This window comes from Elephas maximus, chromosome 13 (genome assembly GCF_024166365.1).
Source record: "Elephas maximus indicus isolate mEleMax1 chromosome 13, mEleMax1 primary haplotype, whole genome shotgun sequence".
Lineage (NCBI taxonomy): Eukaryota > Metazoa > Chordata > Mammalia > Proboscidea > Elephantidae > Elephas > Elephas maximus.
In genome coordinates this window covers 96,676,216-96,695,248 of record NC_064831.1, presented here as the reverse complement: position 1 = coordinate 96,695,248, position 19,033 = coordinate 96,676,216, and the positions used below count along the sequence as shown (strand labels likewise).

Sequence of the window (19,033 nt, the reverse complement as noted above, 5' to 3'; positions counted from 1 at the left end):
ATCATTCCAGTCGCCATCAGGTCAGCTCTGTCTCCTGGCGACCCCGTGTACGTCAGAGGAGAACTGTGCTCCGTAGGGTTTTCAGTGCCTGATATTTTTGAAAGTAGATCACCAGGCCTGTCTGCCGAGGCACCTCTGAGTGGAGTCAAACCTCCAAGCTTTGGGTTTGCAGCCGAGCATGTTAACCTTTTGTACCACCAAGGGACTTGTCATTAAAAAAAAACAAACCTGTTGCTCCCGAGTTGTTACCGACTCATAGCGACCCGATAGGACAGAGTAGAACTGCTTCTTAGGGTTTCCAAGGAAGAGCTGGTAGATTTGAACTGCCCACCTTTTTGGTTAGCAGCCGAGCTCTTTACCACTGTGCCACCAGGGCTCGACTTGTCATTAGAAGGCAGCAAATTATGCTGTGGTGAGTTGCGTAGACTCTAGAGTTAGGCTGGGAGATTTAAATCCAGCTTTACCACTTCCCAGCTGTGTGGTCTTGGGCAAGTGACTTCACCTCTCTGAACCTTACTCTCCTCATCTGTAACATGGGGCAGCAATACATACCTCATGGGACGGTAGAGAGGGTGAAATGAAATAATGTATGCTGAGTGCTTGTAACAGTTCTTGACAAATTGCACACCTGCGATTGTTACCTGTCACTATGTTTGTAAAGAAGTGAGATGGAGGTTCAAAAATATTATATAAATGCAAAACACAACTTAAAAATGTTGGTTTGCTTTGGCTATTGCTGTGTATATCCAAAATCTAAGAGGTTATTTATTTATCCCCAGTTAACAAAAGTCAAATGAGTAAAAGTGAAGTAAAATGGAGTATGCACTTCCCTACCTTGAATATATTCATTTATTCATCCTCCCATGTTTTCCTGTGGCTGCAAGGTGCCAGGCCATAGCTGTGGGCAGCCTCCCTTCTTCCCTGGGGGAGAACCTTCTCAGCCACTACAAACCCATCTAGTAAGGGATCGCGGGGCTGTCCACTCACTCTGGTCCCCTTCATCAAGTGCCCTCCTCCCTGCGCCAGCCCACCGGGTAGGTCTGCACACCCTCCACAGCAGCTAGAGTCAGGCTGTCCCAGCCCCGGTGGCCCACAGGGCCCGGGATCCATTCGGTGGATCAGCACCAGCATTAAAAAAAAAAAAAAAAAAAAAAAAAAAACACCTAAATGGAATAGAAATAGAATGAATAACATGAGTGTACTATCAGCAGTAAGGGTAATTTTTGTTTCATATGTAAATGCCCTGGCTCTCAACATAAAATATGCTTCTTATTGTTGATTTTGAATTTAAAAAATATGATAGGCGCTGAACTTGAGGAGAGGCAAGCCTTTTTAGGACAGGGAGTCACCCTGTAAGAGGTCCCTAGAGGTTCTAAGAGTTCCTGCCCTGAGGGAAGTGAGAGGGGGATGTTGCCGGAGCTCCATGCTGACAGGAGTTCAGCAGCCTGCCCAGCCCAGCCCAGCGGAAGGCAGCCTCAGCAAACACGCATGTCAGGCAGCCCAATCAGAATGCTTAGTCCCCACCTCTTGCCCTGCAGTCCCCACAGACAGGAGATGCCCTGGCCAGGGAGCCCAAGTTGGGGTCTCAAATATCAGGCCCAGGTGTCACTCCATACCTGGTCCCTCATCACTGACCTGGCACCAAAGCAAGGTGCTGCCAGCTACCTACAGAGGTAGGTGGGAGGCGGAGGGGAGAGCCTGCACAGGTGCTGAGGTCCCAGCAAGCTCAGGACTGCTGGAGTGAATGAGGCTTAGCTTTTACATCCCCAAAACTCTTGTGTGGTCAGCGGACATTTTTCTGTGTGAAGTCTATGTTCTCTGAAGGACCTAACCAAGAAGTCACGCAGCGTACTTGGCCCTTGTAGGATGCTCCACAAAGCCTGAGTGGTTCAGAAGTGAGTCTGTCACTGTGTTAGGTTGCACATGGTCCCTGTGAATAGAACAAGGGTCATCCATGGCCAGGCAGTGTGCCAGGCCCTGGTGGAGAAGGTGCAGACTTTTGTGATAAGGAGCTCTGGCCTCAGAGAGCTCAGATGCTGGGCCAGCTGTCAGGGAGCCCCTAGCACCCAAAGGCTAGGAGTGACCTTCCATCTCTCCTTCAGTCACTGCCGCTCACAGACACACTTGCAGCCTCCAGGGAACAGGAGGCCGCATGGATCAGGTGGCCTCGTCCCCAGCACTCCCCTGCGATTCCTCTGGCAGGGGTGTTACGTCCGATGGCCCAGCGCTGGGCCCTGGTACACATTTTTCCTGGAAGTGCTTCTTCGGGTTTTTTGTTTGTTTGCTTTATGTCAGATATTAATTTTATGACTTCCAGACTGAAAATGAATTTTTAACGTACTGCTGCTGCTAGAAACCAAACGAATAAATTGAGAAATCAGGCCAATCCCATGTATGTGGTTTGGTTTTTGAGGCCTAGATGTCCTTGTCCAACCCCAAGCACAGCCAGGTCAGACTTGACCTCCTGAGAGAAAGTGCTTACATAGTTCCTTTCTGTGCTCCTCCCCTGCTGGATTACCCATTTTAAAAACACTCCTCAGGCCTCCATGTGCTGGTGTTCGCCCCCACCCCTGTGAATTGCTTATTTTATTAGAACCTCCAGCAGTGTTCACTGTAAGGGCCCAGAGTAGGACAGCTTTGCCTTGTTGCTGATCTTAGGCACAGAGATTCAGCCTCTCGTCATTGAATATGATGTTAGTTGTAGGATTTTTGTAGATGCCCTGTATCAGTTTTAGGAAGTCCCCTTATATTCTTGGCTTTTTGAGAATTTTTATCATGGATGGATGTTGCATTTTGTCAGATTTTTTTTTATGCATCTATTGAGAATTTTTTACTGAGATGATGATATGATTTTGTTCTTAATACCATTAGTGTGTCTTAGCTACCTAGCGCTGCTGTAACACAAATACCACAAGTAGGCAGCTTAAAGAATGAAAATTTATTTTCTCACATTCCCTGATGCCAAAAGTTCAAATCAGGGTCTCGGCTTTGTCAACCCTTCCTTGTCGGTAGTACTGGGTGTCCCTTGGTCTCTTGGTGTTCTTTGGCTTACATATGATCCTCACGTGGCATCTGTCTTCCCCCGTGCGTGTCTGGGTCTAATACGCCCTTTCTGTAACTCGTGGTTAAGGGGTTAGATTTAGAACCTACCCTGCTCAGGCATGGTCTAATTAACAAAGGAATCCTACTTCCAAACAGTTATATTTACAGGTTATGGGGCCAGAATTTCAATACGTATTTTTGGGGGGACACAATTCAGCACATAACATAGTGTATTCCATTAATTGATTTTCAGATGTTGTACCAACCTTGCATTGCTGAGATAAATTCAAATTGGTCATGGTATATAATTTTTTTTAATACGTTGTTGAATTTTGTTTGATCATATTTTGCTAAGGACATATAGTTATGTCTATGTTCACAAAGAATATTGGTCTGTAGTTTGTTTTATTATAATGTCTCAGTCTAGCTTTAATATCAAATAACACTGACTTCATCAAATGAGATGAGAAGTGTTTTCTCCTTTTTTTTATTAAAACATTTGTGAAGGATTGGTATTATTATTTTTTTTCTTTAAATATTTGTTATAATGTACCAGTGAAGCCATTTTGGATTGAGCTTTACTTGGTGAAAGAATTTTAATTACTAATTCTATGTATTTATTTGTTATTGGTCCATCCACATATGTAATATTAAGTAATTGATGTCTTTCTAGGCTTTTGTCCATTTCATGTAAGTTGACAGTTTTTTGCATAAAATTTAATAATCTGGCAGTGGCATGTATTCTTTCAATCATAATTTTTATAATTTGTGTATTCCCACTTGAACTCTTAGTTGGTATGGCTAATGGTATATCAAATCTGTTAATATTTTCAAAGAACCAGCTTTTGGTATTCTGTTTTATTTTTCTGTTTTCTATTTCATTGGTTTCCATTTTCCTTTGTTCTACTTGCTTTGGGTTTAGTTTACTCTTTTATTTTTCTACTTTTTTTAAGTTGAAAGTTTATTAATTTTAAATTCTGTCTTTTGATATAAGTTTATTAATTCATTTTCTTTTTAAAAGTGTCGTTGTTGTTAGGTGCCATCAAGTCACTTCTGCCTCATAGCGACCCTACGTACAACAAAACGGAACAGTGCCTAGTCCCATGCCATCCTCACAATTGTTGCTATGTTTGAGCCCACTGTTGCAGCCACTCTGTCAGTCCATCTCATTGAAGGTCTTCCTCTTTTTCGCTGACCCTGTACTTTACCAAGCATGATGGCCTTCTCCAGGGACTGGTTCCTCCTGATAACATGAACAAAGTACATAAGACGAAATCTCACCATCCTCGCTTCTAAGGAGCATTCTGGCTGTACTCCTTCCAAGACAGATTTGTTCATTCCTCTGGAAGCCCATGGTATATTCAATATTCTTTGCCAACACCATAATTTGAAGGCATCAATTCTTCAGTCTTCTTTTTCCATTGTCCAGCATTCGCATGCATGTGAGGTGATTGAAAATACCGTAGCTTGAGCAAGGCACACCTTAGTCCTATTTGCTTTTAAACAATTTATAGAGGTCTTTTGCAGCAGATTTGCTCAATGCAATACATCATTTGATTTCTTGATTGCTGCTTGCATGGGCGTTGATTGTGGATCCAAGTAAAATGAAATCCTTGACAGCTTCAATATTTTCTCTGTTTATCATGAAGTGGTTTATTGTTCCAATTATGAGAATTTTTGTTTTCCTTATGTTGAGGTGTAATCTATACTGAAGGCTGTGGTCTTTGATCTTCAGCAGTAAGTGCTTCGAGTCCTCTTGGTTTTCAGCAAGCAAGGTTGTATCATCTGCACATCGCCAGCTGCGTATCACCAGCTGTCTTCCTCCAATCCTGAAGCCTCGTTCTTCTTCATATAGTCCAGTTTCTTGAATTATTTGCTCAGCATACAGATTGAATAAGTATGGTGATAGGATACAACTCTGACGCACATCTTTCCTTATTTTAAAACACACAGCATCCCCTTATTTTGTTTGAATAAATGCCTCTTGGTCTATGTACAGGTTCAACATGAGCACAATTAAGTGTTCTGGAATTTCCATTCTTCACAATATTATCTATACTTTGTTATGATACACACAGTTGAATGCCTTTGCATAATCAATGAAACACAGGTAAACATCTTTCTGGTATTCTCTGCTTTCAGCCAGGATCCATCTGACATCAGCAGTGATATCCCTTGTTCCATGCCCTCTTCTGAATCCACCACTCATCTGTCAGTTTGTGGTGCTGTGGTGGCTTGCATGTTGCTGTGATGCTGGAAGCTATGCCACCAGTATTTTAAATACCAGCAGAGTCACCGTGGTGGACAGGTTTCAGACTTAGACTAGAAAGAAAGACCTGGGAATCTACTTCTAAAAAAAGTTGGCCAGTGAAAACCTTATGAATATCAGTGGAACATTTTAAAATTAGCTTACAGTAAAAATGACTTTTTGGGTGTACAGTTCTGAGTTTAATACATGCATAGAGTCACTTAACCATTATCACAATCGGTATGTAGAACAATTCCATCATCCCATAAAACTCCCTCAAGCTGCCCCTCTATAGTCATATCCTCCTCTCACCTCTGACTTTTTTCAGAAGGTCATATCGGTGGAACCATACAGCTAGTATGTAGCCTTTTGATACTGGATTCTTTGACTCCACATAACATATTTGAAATCTATTCAAATTGTTGTGTCAATCAATAGTTCATTCCTTTTTATTGCTGAATAGATTTCCACTGTCTGGATATACCACAGCTTGTTTATTCATTCACCCTTTGAAGGACATTTGAGTGACTCCAGTATTTGCTGTCACAGATAAAGCTGTGATGAACATATATGTACAGGTTTTGGGGAGAACTAAGTTTTCATTTATCTGGTGTAATGCCTAGGAATGGTATTGCTCCGTCATATGTGAGTGTATGTTTAATTTTATAAGGAACTGCTATACTATATTCCAAGTGGTTTTGCTTCTTGTATTTTGAAGCTTTTTTGTAAGGTATATACGAATTTAGTATTGTTATATCTTCTTGGTAAACTGATCCTTTTGTTGTTGTTGTTGTTAGGTAACATCGAGTCGGTTCCAACTCACAGCGACCCTATGCACAACAGAATGAAACACTGCCCAGTCCTGAGCCATCCTTAAAACTGTTGTTATGCTTGAGCTCATTGTTGCAGCCACTGTGTCAATCCACCTCATTGAAGGTCTTCCTCTTTTCCACTGACCCTGTACTCTGCCAAGCATGATGTCCTTCTCCAGGGACTGATCCCTCCTGACAACATGTCCAAAGTATGTAAGACGCAGTCTCGCCATCCTTGCTTCTAAGGAGCATTCTGGTCGTACTTCTTCTAAGACAGATTTGTTCGTTCTTTTGGCAGTCCTTGGTATATTCAATATTCTTTGCCAACACCACAATTTGAAGGCGTCAATTCTTCTTCGGTGTTCCTTATTCATTGTCCAGCTTTCACATGCATATGATGCAATTGAAAATACCATGGCTTGGGTCAGGTGCACCTTAGTCTTCAGGGTGACATCTTTGCTTTTCAACACTTTGGAAAGGTCCTTTGCAGCAGATTTGCCCAGTGCAATGCGTCTTTTGATTTATTGACTGCTGCTTCCATGGCTGTGGATTGTGGACCCAAGGAAAATGAAATGGAACTGATCCTTTTATCGTTATGTAATATCTTTTTTTTTTATCCTTGGTAATTTTCCTTGGTTTACAGCTTGTTATGTCTGATATTAATATATCTGAATTTAATATAACCAATTCAGATTTCTTTCAGTTAGTTTTTCATGGTTTATCTTTTTTCATCCATCCTTTTACTTTTGGTGCATTTCATTATATTTGAAGTTGGTTTCTTGGAGTCAGTTTATTTTCTAGTTTTATATTTTAATGCATTCTGATAATCTGTAGCCTTTGATTGCTGTATTTCAACCATGCACATTTAATAAAATTATTGATATGTTTGGATTTAGGTCGACAATTTTATTATTTGTTTTCTGTTGGTACCCGTTTTGTTGTTCTGTTTCCACTTTCCTGTCTTCCTTTGGATTATTTGAGTATTTTTTATTGTTCTATTTTAACTTACCTTTTTTTTTTAATCTCTTTGTGTGTTTTTAGTGATTGCTCTAAGGAGTACAATATTTGTACTTATGTTTTCATAGCCTATGTAGAATTAATATATTATGAATTCCTGTGGATCAGTGATCAGTGATCGGTGGTAGCCGGGCATCATCTAGTTCTTCCAGTCTCAGGCTGATGGATTCTCTGGTTTATGTGGCCCTTTCTGTCTCTTGGGCCCTTATTTACCTTGTGTTCTTTATTCTCCTTTGGTGTTCTTTATTCTCCTTTGCTCCAGGTGGGTAGAGACCAATTTATGCGTCTTAGATGGCCACTTGCTAGTGTTTAAGACCCCAGATGCCTTTCACCAAAGTGGAATGCAGAATATTTTCTTAAGCCAATTGACTTAGATGTCCCCTGAAACCATGGTCCCCAGACCCACGTCCCTGCCACTCTGGTCTTCGAAGCCTGTGGTTGTATTGATGAAACTTTTTTGCTTTTGGTTTAGTCCAGTTGTATTGACTATCCCTGTGTGTTATGTGTTTCCCTTCCCTTCACCTAAAAAAAATTTCGTCTACTATCCAGTAAGTGAATATCCCTCTCCCTCCCTCCCTGCCCTCCTAATCATCAAAGAATATTTTCTTCCCTGTTTAAACTTTATCTAGAGTTCTTTAATAGTGGTCTCATACAATATTTGTCCTTTTCCAATTGACTAATTTCACTCAGCATAATGCCTTCCAGATTCCTCCATGTTATGAAATGTTTCACAGATTCATCATTTTCCTTTATCAATGCATAGTATTCCATTGTGTGAATATACCATAATTCATTTATCCATTCATCCGTTGGTGGGCACCTTGGTTGCTTCCATCTTTTTGCTATTGTAAACAGTGCTGCAGTGAACATGGGTGTGCATATATCTGTTTGTGTGAAGGCTCTTATTTCTTTATGATATATTCCACGAAGTGGAATTGCTGGGTCATATGGTAGATATAATTCTAGCTTTTAAAGGAAACGCCAAATTGATTTCCAAAGTGGTTGTACCATTTTATATTGCCACCAGCAGTGTATAAGTGTTCCAGTATCTCTAAAACCTCTCCAACAATTATTATTTCGTGTTTTTTTGGATTAATACCAGCCTTGTTGGGGTGAGATGGAATCTCATTGTAGTTTTGATTTGCATTTTTCTAATAGCTAATGATTGTGAGCATTTCCTCATAAATCTGTTAGAAGCCTGAATGTTTTCTTTGGTGAAGTGCCTGTTCATTTCCACTGCCCATTTTTTAATTGAGCTATTTGTCTTTTTGTTGTTGAGTTTTTGCAGTATCATATAGATTTTAGAGATCAGACGCTAATCAGAAATGTCATAGCTAAAAAAATTTTCCCAGTCTGTAGGTAATCTTTTTACTCTTTTGGTGAAGTCTTTGGATGAGTATAGGTGTTGGACTTTTAGGAGCTCCCAGTTACCTGATTTCTCTTCTGGTGTTTGTACATTTTTGTAATGTTTTGCATACTGTTTATGCCATGTATTAGAGCTCCTAGCATTGTCCCTATTTTTTTCTTCCATGATCTTTATTGTTTTAGATTTTATATTTAGGTCTTTGATTCATTTTGAGTTGGGTTTTGTACATGGTGTGAGTTATTGGTCTTGTTTCATTTATTTGCAGATGGTTATCCAGTTATGCCAGCACCATTTGTTAAAAAGACTGTCTTTTCCCCATTTAACAGACTTTGGGCCTTTGTCAAATATCAGCTGCTCATATGTGGATGGATTTATGTCTGGATTCTCAATTCTGTTCCATTGATCTGAGCATCTGTTGTTGTACCTGTACGGGGCTGTTTTGACTACCGCGACGGTATAATATGTTCTAAAATCAGGTAGAGTGAGACCTCCCACTTTGTTCTTCTTTTTCAGTAATGCTTTACTTATTCGGGGCCTCTTTCCCTTCTATATGAAGTTGGTAATTTGTTTCTCCATCTCATTAAAAAATGTCACTGGTATTTGGATCAGGATTGAATTTTGTCTATAGATCACTTTGGGCAGAATAGACATTCTTGCAATGCTGCTTCCTATCCACAAGCAAGGTATGTTTTTCCACTTATGTAAGTCTCTCTTGGTTTCTTGCAGTAGTGCCTTATAGTTTTCTTTGTGTAGGTCTTTTACATCTCTGGTTAGATTTATTCCTAAGTATTTTATCTTGTTAGGGGCTATTGTAACTGGTATTGATTTGGTGATTTCCTCTTCAACTTTCTCTGTTGGTGTAGACGAATCCAAACCGATTTATGTATTATATATGTTCATCTTGTATCCTGATATTTTGCTAAACTCTTCTATTAGTTCCAGTAGTTTTCTTGAGGATTCTTTAGGTTTTTCTGTGTATAAGATTATGTCATCTGCAAACAGGGATACTTTTACTTCTTCTTGGCCAATTTGGATACACTTTATTTCTTTATCTAGCCTAATAGCTCTGACTAGGAACTCCAGCACAATGTTGAATAAGAATGGTGACAAAGGGCATCCTTGTCTGGTTCCTGATCTCAAGGTGAATGCTTTCAGTCTCTCTCTGTTTAGGATGATGTTGGCTGTTGGCTTTGTATGAATGCCCTGTATTATGTTGAGGAATTTTCCTTCAATTCCTATTTTGCTGAGAGTTTTTAATCATGAATGGGTGTTGGACTTTGTCAAATACCTTTTCTGCATCAATTGATAAGATCATGTGGTTCTTGTTTTTTTGTTTTATTTATATTATGGATCACACTGATTGTTTTTCTAATGTTGAACCATCCCTACATACCTGGTATGAATCCCACTTGGTCATGGTGAATTATTTTTTTGATGTGTTGTTGAATTCTATTGCCTAGAATTTTGTTGAGGATTTTTGCATCTAAGTTCATAATTTTCTTTTTTTGTGATGTCTTTACCAGGATTTGGTATCAGGGATATGCTGGCTTCATACAATGAATATGGGAGTATTCCGTCCTTTTCTATGCTCTGAAATACCTTTAGTAGTGGTGGGGTTAACTCTTCTCTGAAAGTTTGATAGAACTTTCCAGTGAAGCTGTCCAGGCCAGGCCTTTTTTTTTTGTTGGGAGTTTTTAAATTACCTTTTCAGTCTCTTCTTTTGTTATAAGTTTATTTAGTTGTTCAGCCTCTGTTTGTGTTAGTTTAGGTAGGTAGTGTGCTTCTAGAAATTCATCCATTTCTTCTAGGTTTTCAAATTTATTAGAGTACAGTTTTTCACAGTAATCTGCTATGTTTCTTTTAATTTCAGTTGCGTCTGTTGTGATATTGCCCATCTCATTTCTTGTTCGGGTTATTTGCTTCCTCTCCTGTTTTGCTTTTGTCAGACTGGCCAGTGGTTTATCAATTTTGTTAATCGTTTAAAAGAGCCAGCTCTCGGTCTTGTTAACCCTTTGAATTGTTTGTCTGTTCTCTATTTCATTTAATTCTGTTCTAATTTTTATTTTTTGCTTTCTTCTAGTGCCTGAGGGTTTCTTTTGTTGCTCTCTTTCTATTTGTTCAAGTTGTAGGTTTAATGGTTTGATTTTGGCCTTTCTTTTCATATGCGTGCATTTACTGATATAAATGGACCTCTGAGCACTGCTTTCGCTGTGTGCCAAAGGTTCTGATATGAAGTGTTTTCATTCTCATTGGATTCTATGAATTTCTTTATTCCATCCTTAATTTCTTCTATAATCCAATTGCTTTTGAGTAGTGTTGTTCAGTTTCCATATGTTTGATTTCTTTTCCCTGATTTTTCTGTTATTGACTTCTAGTTTTATGGCTTTATGATCAGAGGAGATGCTTCATAATATTTCGAAGTTTTTTGGATTCAGTTAAGGCTTGCTTTACGGCCTAACATGTGGTCTATTCTACAGAATATTCCATGTGTGTTTGAAAAGAAAGTATACTTGGTGGCTGTTGAGTGGAGTGTTCTGTGTACGTCTATGAGTTCATGTTGGTTAATTGTGGCATTTAGCTCTCCCGTGTCTTTATTGAGCTTCTTTCTGGATGTCCCATCTTTCACTCTAAGTGGTATGAAGTCTCCTACTATTATTGTGGAGCTGTCTATCTCACTTTTCAGTGTTGTTCAAGTTTGTTTTATGTGTCTTGAAGCCCTGTCTTTGGGTGCATAAATATGTAATATGGTAATATCCTCCTGGCATTAAAAAAAAAAAAAAACTGGCATATAGTCCCTTTAATCATTATATAGTTTCCTTCCTTTTCTGGTAGATTAAGTATTAAGTCTGTTTTATCAGATATTAGTGTAGATACCCCAGCCCTTTTTTTGATTATTGTTTGCTTGATATTTTTTTTTCCATCCTTTGAGTTTTAGTTTGCGTCTTTAAGTCTAAGGCGTGTCTGTTGTAGGCAGCATATACATAGATTGTTTTTTTTTTTTTTTTTTCAATCCATTCTGCCATTGTCTGTCTCTTTATTGGTGCATTTAGTCCATTTACATTCAGGGTGATTATAGATAGGTATGAGTTTAGTGCTGTCATTTTGATGTTTTTTTGTGTGTTTTGTTGACAGTTTCATTTTTCCACTTTTTTTGTGTGCTGAGTAGTTCTTCTTTGTAAATTGTGTGTTCCTCTTTTTCATTGTAGCTGATTTCATTTTTGCTGAGTCTTTATGTTTTTCTTGTTTTTTATTTTGACATGGAGGAATTGTTATTCTCCTTTGTGGTTACCTTAATATTTACCCCTATTTTTCTCAGTTTAAATCTAACTTGTATCTCCCTATATTGCCTTGATTTCCTCTCCATATGGAAGATCCATGACTGTTTTATTTAGTCCCTCTTTATTGATTTAATGTTGTCATCTTTTATGTAATGATATCAGTGATTCCCTGTCTTGAGCATTTCTTTATCTTGATTTATTGTTGTGATTACCCTATCTGGGTTGATATCTGGTTGCTCTGTCCTGTGTTCTAATCTTGGGTTGATATCTGATATTATTGATTTTCTAACCAGAGAATTCCCTTTATATTTCTTGTAGTTTTGGTTTGGTTTTTGCAAATTTCCTAAACTTCTGTTTATCTGGAAATGTCCTAATTTTGCCTTCATATTTGAGAGATAGTTTTGCTGGATATATGATTCTTGGCTGGCAGTTTTTCTCCTTCAATGCTTTATATATGTCATCCCATTGCCTTCTTGCCTATGTGGTTTCTGCCAAGTAGTCTGAACTTATTGATTCTCCTTTGTAGTTGACTTTTTCTTATGCCTGGCTGCTCTTAAAATTTTTCCTTTTATCTTTGGTTTTAGCAAGTTTGATTATAATATGTCTTGGTGACTTTCTTTTGGGGTCTACCTTGTTTGGGGTTCAATGAGCATCTTGGATAGATATCCTCTCATCTTTCATGATGTCAGAGATATTTTCTGCCAACGAATCTTCAACAATTCTCTGTATTTTCTGTTATCCCTCCCTGTCCTGGTACTCCAATCACTCACAAGTTATTCTTTTTGATAGAGTCCCACATGATTCTTAGGGTTTCTTCAGTTTTTTAAATTCTTTTATCTGATTTTTCTTCAAATATATTGTTGCCATGTGTTTTATCTTCTGTCATGCTAATTCTAATTTCTATTTCCTTGATTCTGCTCCTCTGACTTTCTACTGAGTTGTCTAATTCTGAAATTTTATTGTTAATCTTTTGAATTTCTTATTGCTATCTCTGTATGGACTCTTGCAGCCTATTAAATTTTTCATTATGTTCTTGAATAATCTTAATTCCCTCGACTGCTTTATCTGTGTGTTCCTTGGCTTGTTCTGCATTTTGCCTGATCTCTTTCCTGATGTCTTGAAGAGTTCTGTGTATTAATCTTTCGTATTCTAGATCTGGTAATTCCAGGAATGCATCTTCGTCCAGAAGAGTCCTTGTTTCTTTGTTTTTGGAGTTTGATGAAGCAATCATGGTCTGCTTCTTTATGTGATTTGATAGTGACTGTTGTCTCCGAGCCATCTGCAAGTAACTGTATTAATTTATGTTTGCTCACTGTGCCCTAGCTTCTTGCTTTGTTTTGTTTTGATATAGCCAAATAGGCTACTCGAGTGAGCTAACTTGATTACTGGAGCCTTTGAAACACTATGTCCTCTTACCAGATGGCTAGAGCTGTTACCAGCTATATAAGCCTAGGAGTCCATTCACTATTCTTGTATAGATTCAGATCAGGTGTCCTGATAGTTGGTCACTTAGTGTGTGGTGCAGGCTCTCACGTACTATCTTAGAGGAGCAGTAGTGATTGTTGTATGCTCAGGTTTCTGGTAGCAGCAGGGGATCACATCCTGAGCAAGGCATGGGGCTGACAGCCTTCCCCCACGTGTCTGTGAGGAAGGCACATCCCTGTTCTCTAGAGTGCTCTTGTGGGTGGGCTCCGCAGCTGTACCATAGGCACCCAAAGCTTTTAACTGTATGGACTGATAGGCACCACTTATCCTTGGACCTCTGTCGCAGGTGGCTAAGTGGTATGATTGCAGCCTCCAGTCCTCATGCCCTTGCTTTGGGTAGGTGAGGGCTCTGTTTAATAGGCAGGGTGGTATGAAACATCAGAAACCTGCCTCTCCACAGCACAAATGAAACAGTTACAGTCAGACCTCAAACAGATTTGTCCTTGCAATATAACAGCCAGATCCTATCTGCTGTAATGGAGCCACCTGGATCCATGCAGGGGTGAAAGACAAAGTTTGTGGATCGCTTATGCCTGGACTAGAACTGCTTCTGCTCTGAGTTTCCAGATTAGGGAAGTCGGCTGAGTAGTTTTCCCCCATTTGTTAATTTGTTTCTTCTCCAAGGCCAGGAGAATGGCTCAGGGAGTGCAGCAGGACTTATCTCAGGCCCAGGGTAATCAACTGTTAATGAAGCCAGCTGGGGCAAAAGGAGGAGCTATTAGATCCATGCAGTAAATTAGACAAAATCATTTATTTTGTTTTATCTCAGATTCCGGAGGCATGTGTAAGTTATGTGCACTGTCTGGGTCTCCACCGTGAGTAGGGGGTCAGGCTGCATCCCCTCGCTTGCCTTCTTTCACTGAAGCAGTCGAGCCCTAAACGCCACAGCCAGCCCTCCTGCAGTCAAGCCCCAGGGTCAGGAGTGTGCCACTTTGCTTGCCTTCTTTTGTTGAAGCAGCCACTTCCCTGAACACTACTATCAGCCCCGCCGTAGTTGCACCAAGGAATCGGGGCTCAGTCGCTGCTGCGGACTCAGCAACTCCTAGCTGCTTCTGCACCATCTCTCCCTGCCACCTCTGTCACTCAGTCCGATTTCTTAACTTTGCCTTTGATGCTTAGGGTTCCTAGCTTGTCATATATATAATCATTTCACTGTTTTTTTCAGGTCTTTGTTGTAAGAGGGACCACTGGAAGCATCTGACTACTCCGCCGTCTTGGCCCCACTTCTCATGTTCATTTTTGAAGGTTATTTTTTCTGGATATATAATTCTAGGTTAACACTTCTTTCATCCTTTCAAAAATATTACATCACTTCTTTCTGCCTCCATGGTTTCTGATGAGAAATCTGCAGTCAAATTGTTGTTCCCTATTTACGATGTGGTGATTTTTTGTGGCTGCTTCTAAGATTTCTGCCTTGTTTTTGATTTTCAGCTGTTTGATTATGTGTCTGTATTTATTTGGTTTTATTTTGCTCGGGGTTCACTGAGCTTCTTGATTCTAGGTTTATCTCATACTACATTTAGAAAGTTTTCAGCTGTTGTTTCTCCAATTTTTTTTTTTTTCCATGTACTACACTCTTATTCATCTCTTGGGATTGTGATGACACAAATGTTAGGTCTTCTGATATTTTTCAGAGGCCCATGAGTTTCCTTATTTCAGAATTCTCCTTAGAAGTGAATATGGTGAGATTTTGTCTCCTGTACTTTGGATAAGTTATCAGGAGGGACCAATTCTTGGAGGAGCACATCATGCTTGGTAAAAGGTCAGCAAAAAAGAGGAAGACCCTCAATGAGATGGATTGACACAGTGACTCTAACAGTGAGCTTAAATATAGCAGCAATTGTGAGGATGGCACAGGACTGGGTAGTGTTTCCTTTCATTGTACATAGGGTCGCTATGAGTTGGAGCTGACTTGAAGGCACCTAATAGCAACAACTGAGTCTCTTTAAAATTTTTCAGTATTTTTTCTCTTTGATAACCAAATTGGATAATTTCTATTGATATCAAGTTCAGTGACTATTTCCTCTATCATCTCCATTCTGCTATTGAGCCTTTCTGATAATTTTTTAAATTTCAGTTATTGTATTTTTCGTTTATAAAATTTCCATTTGGTTCTTTTTCATATCTTTTATTTCTTTGCTGAGACTATCTTTCCGTTTGTTTACCACTACTTCTTGGAACATGGTTATAATACCAACTTTAAAGTCCTTGTCTGGTAATTCAATATTTTTGTCATTTCAAAGCTGGCATATATTTGTTTGTTTGTTATACACCAATTCAACAATTTCTACACTTAAATTCAGTTACATTCTTCATGTTATGTTACCATTCTCGCTATCTCTGCCCATACTGTTTCACTACCATTAACTTAGACTCACTAACCCCTAAACTTCTCATCTGTGTTTTAGAGTTACTGTGTCAATTTTTTCTCATATAAACAATGCTTGAAAAGAATGTACTGCTCAAGGCAAACATTCTTTACTTTAGGGAATAGTTTCAGTTCAAGTTTTAAAGATTATCTCAGGGCAATAGATTCAGGGATTCCTCCGGTCTCAATGGGTCCAGTAAATCTGGATTCCATCAGGGCTTGCATACTGTGATTGTCTTTTCCCTTGCAAGTTGATATTTTCCTGGTTGTTTGTGTATCAAGTAATTTTGGATTGCATCCAGGACATTTTGAATATTATATGTTGAGAACATGGGTCTTCTTTAATTATAAAGATAATTCTGATTTCTTTGTTTGTTTAGCAGACAATTGACCTAGTTAGGTTCAGATTTCAAGTTCTAACTAACCCTTCTTCTTTGGGATGTGGTTCCAGTGTCAAGTCTGTATTCAGAGCCTTTATAGTACTATTTGGATCTTTCCAGTATGTGTAGTACCCAGTGGCAAGTCTGGGGCATAAGAGGTGGTTTCTCTGGTAGTTCTGTTTTCAAAGCCTTTGTGTGGTGTTAAGGGTCAGATCCATACATGCACAGCTTGGAGATAAACCAGAAGTTGATACATCACTTAGGGGTCACTCTTCTGAGTTCCTTCTCTTTACAATCTTCCTTACACTTTCTAAACCTCCAGGTTCCTTTTGAGGTACTCTGATCAGAAAGCCAGGGATTTAGGTTCCCTACTCTGCCGTGTACTTTCCATGACTTTATCTGTGTCTGGGATCAAGTGGTGAGAAGACAGAGAGAGACAAAGAAGCAATAGGGACTCACTCCAAACCCTTGAGACCACATCTCCTTTGGTCAGAGAGAAGTGTTCACCTCTCTTAGAGTTTCATCTGCCTTCCTGGCAGCTGCTGCACCTACCCTGCCACTGCAGAATTGGGACATCTCCATTGTGTTTTTACTGTTAGTTTTTAAAAGACAATTTTATTAAGGTATAATTCATAAAACATAGGACTCACTCATTTAAAGTGTTCAATTCAGTGTTTTTTAATATATTCACAGATGTGTGCGGCCATCACCACAGTTTAATTTTAGAACATTTTCATAACCTGACAAAGCAGTAACTCCCTATTTTCTTCCCTGCCCCCAATTCTAGGCAACCATTAATCCATTTTATGTCTCTATAGGTTTGTCTATTCTGGGCAGTTTATATAAATTGAATAATACAATATGTGCTCTTTTGCATCTGGCTTCCTTCACTTAGCATGATGTTTTCAAGGTTTATCCTTAACACAGCATATTTCAGTCCTTCATTTCTTGTCATTGCTGAAAAATATCCCATTGTATGGATATACCACATTCTATTTATCTATTAATCAGCTGATGCATACTTGGTTGGTTCTGCCTTTTGACTATTATGAATAATGCTGCTATGGACATTTGTGTACCATTATGTTTTCATTTATCTTGGGTATATGCCTAGGAGTAGACTTGCAGGGTCATGTGGTTCCTCTATGGTTTAACCTTTTGAGGAAATGTAAAACTATTTTCCAAAGTGTCTGGACCATTTTTCATTTCCACTATAAGTGTATTATGGTTCCAGTTTCTCCACATCCTTGCCAACACTTGTTATTTTTTTTTTAATTATAATAACCATACTAGTTGGGTGTGAAGTGATATCACATTGTGGTGTTGATTTGCATTTCCCTAATGTCTAAAAGGAGCCCTGGAGGTGCAGTGGTTCATCACTTAGCTGCTAACTGAAAGGTTGGTGGTTCAAACCCACTGGTCGCTCTGTGGGAGAAAGATGTGACAGTCTGCTGTAAAAATTACAGCCTTGAAAACCCTCTGGGGCAGTTCTGCTTTGTCCTATAGGGTTTCTATGAGTTGTAGTAGAACTTGATGACAATGGGTTTGGTTTGGGTTTAATGTCTAATGGTGCTGAATATCTTTTCGTGTACTTACTGATTATTTGTATTTTTCTTTAGAGAAGTGTCTTCATACCCTTTGCCCATTTTTTACTGGTTATTAGTCTTTTTACTACTGAGTTACAAGAATTCTTTTATACTCTGGATACAAGTCCCTTAGGGGGTATATGCTTTTCAAATATTTACTACCATTTTGTGAGTTGTCCTTTCACATTCTTGATGATGCCTTTTAAAGCACAAACGTTTTTAACCTTTGATGGAGTCCTATCCATCTATTTTTGTTGCTGATGTTGCTTGTGCTTTAGGTATTGTACCTAAGAAACTATTGCCTAACTTAAGACTATAACAGTTTACTGTTACATTTTCTTCTTAGAGTTTTGTAGCATTAGATTTTAGTTTTAGGTCCCTGATACATTTTGAGTTAATTTTTCTGTCTAGTGTGGATACACTTTTGCATGTGGGTGTCCAGAAGTCCCAGCACCATTTGCTGAAAAGATTTTTGTTTCGCCACTGAATTGCCTTGACACATTATCAAACATCAATTTATCACAAATGTAAGGGTTAGTTTCTAGACTCTCAGTTCTATTCTGTTGATCTGTATGTCTATCTTTGTGCACACGCTACACTGTCTGGATTACTATAGATTTGTAGTAAATTTTGAAATTGGGGTATGTGAGTCCTCCCTTTATCCTTCATTGGCTATTCTTGGCTCCTTGCACTTGCATATGAATTTCAATCGGCTTATCAATTTCTGCCAAAAAGCCAGCTGGGATTTTGGTGGGGATTGCATGGAATCTGTAGATCAATTTGAAGAGTACAGCATCTTAACAATATTAAGTATTCTGATTCAGGAATATTGTATGTATTTTAACAGCAGCACTAGAAACTAGAAGACAATGGAATGGTAACTTCAAAGTGTTCAATGAAAACACCTGCAAATCTAAAATTCTATTCTTACTGGAAATGTCTTTACAAAACAAAGGAAGAAGAAGTGAGCAAGTAGTCACATCGAGTATAGATAACTATTCAAGCATTATTGCTGCAGAGAATATCAGAGAAATGGGTCATAGCTGGGAAGGGGTATGAAGTCTGTTTTTAAGATGAATGGTATGAAAGCACGATCAAGTAAAAAAGGAGAAATTGATGATGCATTGGAAATAGGGACGAATTGGAGGAATCACGACCCCTGAGGACCTTTAGTAGGTAAGAAGGGTAGAAGAATTGGTGATGGGAAGATCAAGAGGTTTTTCCACAGACCTTCGTGTGAATTATGCAGCAAAGTCAACACATGAAACTGAAGGCAGAGAGGTTGTTGGAGATTTGAGAGGATTACAGAAGTATGAAGTACTCATCTCAGAGAATGGGAAAGTGAAATGTCTAAGGAAATATAGTAGTTTGGCAGTTTTGAGAGCCTATTTGATGTCTGAGGTATGAATTTGAGGATAATCAAGTTATTAGAGTTTTAAGGTTTTTTTCCT

At 38.9% G+C, this 19,033-nt stretch overlaps 1 protein-coding gene across 4 annotated transcripts in view; it reads left to right on the top strand.

Annotated features, from left to right (window-relative positions):
* OTUD7A (OTU deubiquitinase 7A) overlaps positions 1-19,033 on the top strand; it is a 390,159-nt gene that overhangs the window by 82,749 nt on the left and 288,377 nt on the right. The window lies entirely within an intron of this gene.